The sequence below is a fragment of the Nomascus leucogenys genome, chromosome X (assembly GCF_006542625.1).
Source record: "Nomascus leucogenys isolate Asia chromosome X, Asia_NLE_v1, whole genome shotgun sequence".
Lineage (NCBI taxonomy): Eukaryota > Metazoa > Chordata > Mammalia > Primates > Hylobatidae > Nomascus > Nomascus leucogenys.
Window position 1 is genome coordinate 79,307,108 of NC_044406.1, and position 3,128 is coordinate 79,310,235.

Genomic DNA, 3,128 nt, shown 5'->3' on the forward strand with positions numbered 1-3,128 from the left:
CCTCTATACACTGCTTTAGCTGTGCCCCAGAGATTCTGGTATGTTGTGTTTTAGTTCTCACTGGGTTCAAAAAACTTATTTAGTTCGCCTTCCTTTTGTTATTTACCCAGTAGTCATTCAGGAGCAGGTTGTTCAGTTTCCATGTAGTCGTGTGGTTTTGAGTGAGTTTTTTAATCTTGAGTTCTAATTTGATTGCACTGTGGTCTGAGAGACTGTTTGCTATGATTTCCATTCTTTTGCATTTGCTGAGGAGTGCTTTTCTTCCAATTCTGTGATCAAATTTAGAATAAGTGCAATGTGGTGCTGAGAAGAATGTACCTTCTGTTGATTTGGGGTGGAGAGTTCTATAGATGTCTATTAGTTCTACTTCGTCCAGAGCTGAGTTCAAGTCCTGAATATCCTTGTGAATTTTCTGTCTCGTTGATCTTTCTAATATTGACAGTGGGATGTTAAAGTCTCCCACTATTATTGTGTGGGAGTCTAAATCTCTTTGTAGGTCTCTAAGAACTTGCTTTATTAATCTGGGTGCTCCTGTATTGGGTGTATATATATATTTAGGATAGTTAGTGCTTCTTGCTGCATTGATCCCTTTGCCATTATGTAATGCCCTTCTTTGTCTTTTTTGATCTTTATTGGTTTAAAGTCTGCTTTATCAGAGACTAGAATTGCAACCCCTGCTTTTTTTTCTTTCCATTTGCTTGGTAAATATTCCTCCATCCCTTTATTTTGAGCTTATGTCTTTCTTTACATGTGAGATGGTCTTCTGAATACAGCACACGGATGGGTCTTGACTCTTTATCCTATTTGCCAGTCTTTTAATTGGGGAATTTAGCCCATTTACATTTAATGTTTATATTGTTATGCATGACTTTGATCCTGTTATAATGATGCTAGCTTGTTATTTTGCCCGTTAGTTGATGCAGTTTCTTCAGAATGTTCGATGGTCTCTACAATATGGTACGTTTTTGCAGTGGCTGGTACCGGTTTTTCCCTTCCGTATTTAGTGCTTCCTTCAGGAGCTCTTGTAAGGCAGACTGGGTGGTGACAAAATCTCTCAGCATTTGCTTGTCTGTAAAGGATTTTATTTCTCTTTCACTTATGAAGCTTAATTTGGCTGGATATGAAATTGTGGGTTGAAAATTCTTATTTTTTAAAAATGTTGAATATTGGCCCCCACTTCTCTTCTGGCTTGTAGGGTTTCTTCAGAGACATCTGCTGTTAGTCTGATGGACTTCCCTTTGTGGGTAACCTGACCTTTCTGGCTGCCATTAATTTTTTTTTCTTCATTTCAACCTGGGTGAATCTGATGATTATGTGTCTTGGGGTTGCTCTTCTTGAGGAGTATCTTTGTGGTGTTCTCTGTATTTCCTGAAGTTGAATGTTGGCCTGTCTTGCTAGGTTGGGGGAAATTCTTCTGGATAATATCCTGAAATGTGTTTTCCAACTTAGTTCCATTCTCCCCGTCACCTTCAGGTACACCAATCAAATGTAGGTTTGGTCTTTTCACATAGTCCCATGTTTCTTGGAGGCTTTGTTCATTCCTTTTCATTCTTTTCTCTCTAATCTTGTCTTCATGCTTTATTTCATTAAGTTGATCTTCAGTCTCTGAATTCCTTTCTTCCACTTGATCAATTCAGCTATTGATACTTGTGTATGCTTCATGAAGTTCTCACGCTGTGTTTTTCAGCTCCATCAGGTCATAAATTTTCTTCTCTGAACTGGTTTTTCTGGTTATCAATTCCTCTAATCTTTTTTTTTTTTTTCCAAGGTTCTAGCTTCCTTGCATTGGGTTAGAACATGCTCCTTCAGCTCGGAGGTGTTTATTACCCACCTTCTGAAGCCTACTTCTGTAAATTCATCAAACTCATTCTCCATCCAGCTTTTTTCCCTTGCTGGTGAGGAGTTGTGATCCTTTGGAGGAGAAGAGGTGTTCTGGTTTTTGGAATTTTCAGCCTTTTTCCACTGGTCATTCCTCATCTTTGTGGATTTATCTACCTTTGTTCTTCACTGTTGGTAACCTTCAGATGGGTTTTTTGTGTAGACGTCCTTTTTGTTGATGTTGATGCAATTCCTTTGTGTTTGTTATTTTTCCTTCAAACAGTCAGGCCCCTCTGCTGCAGGTCTGCTGGTGTTTGCTGGAGGTCCACTCCAGATCCTGTTTGCCTGGGTATCACCAATGGAGACTGCAGAACAGCAAAGATTGCTGCCAGTTCCTTCTTCTGGGAGCTTCGTCCCGGGGGGTACCCACCAGATGCCAGCCAGAGCTCTGCTGTATGAGGTGTCTGTTGACCCCTGCTCAGAGGCTTCTGTCAGTCAGGAGGCATGGGGATCAGGGACCCACTTGAGGAGGCAGTCTGTCCCTTAGCAGAGCTTGAGCACTGTGCTGGGAGATCTGCTGCTCTCTTCAGAGCTGGCAGGCAGGAACATTTGTCTGCTGAATCTGCGCCCACAGCTGCCCCTTCCCCCAGGTGCTTTGTCCCAGGGAAATGGGAGTTTTGTGTATAAGCCCCTGACTGGGGCTGCTGCCTTTCTTTCATAGATGGCTTGTCCAGAGAGACACCACTACTAATTTCAAAACATGCTACAAAATTACAACAAACAGGCTGGGTGTGGTGGCTGATGCCTGTAATCTCAACACTTTGGGAGGCCAAGGTGGGTGGATCACCTGAGGTCAGTTCAAGACCAGCCTGACCAACACTGTGAAACCCTGTCTCTTCTAAAAATAAAAAATTAGCTAGGTGTCGTGGTGGGCACCTGTAATCCCAGTTACTCAGGTGGCTGAGGCAGGAGAATTGCTTGAAACTAGGAGGCGGAGTTTGCAGTGAGCAGAGATCACGTCATTGCACTCCAGCCTGGGTGACAGAGCAAGACTGCATCTCAAAATCAAAAAAAAGTTACACCAAACAAAACAGCTTAGCAATGGCATAAAGACATACACCAATTGAATAAAACTGAGAGCCTAGAAATACACTTCTGTGTATATGGGAAATTGTTTTCAACAAGTCTATCAAAAACATTCAAGCAGGAAAATACTATTTTTTCAATAATTAGTATTGGGAAACCTACACATCCAAAAAAAGTGAAGTTAAATTCTTATTTTTTGCTACATACAAAAATTAGTTCAAAAT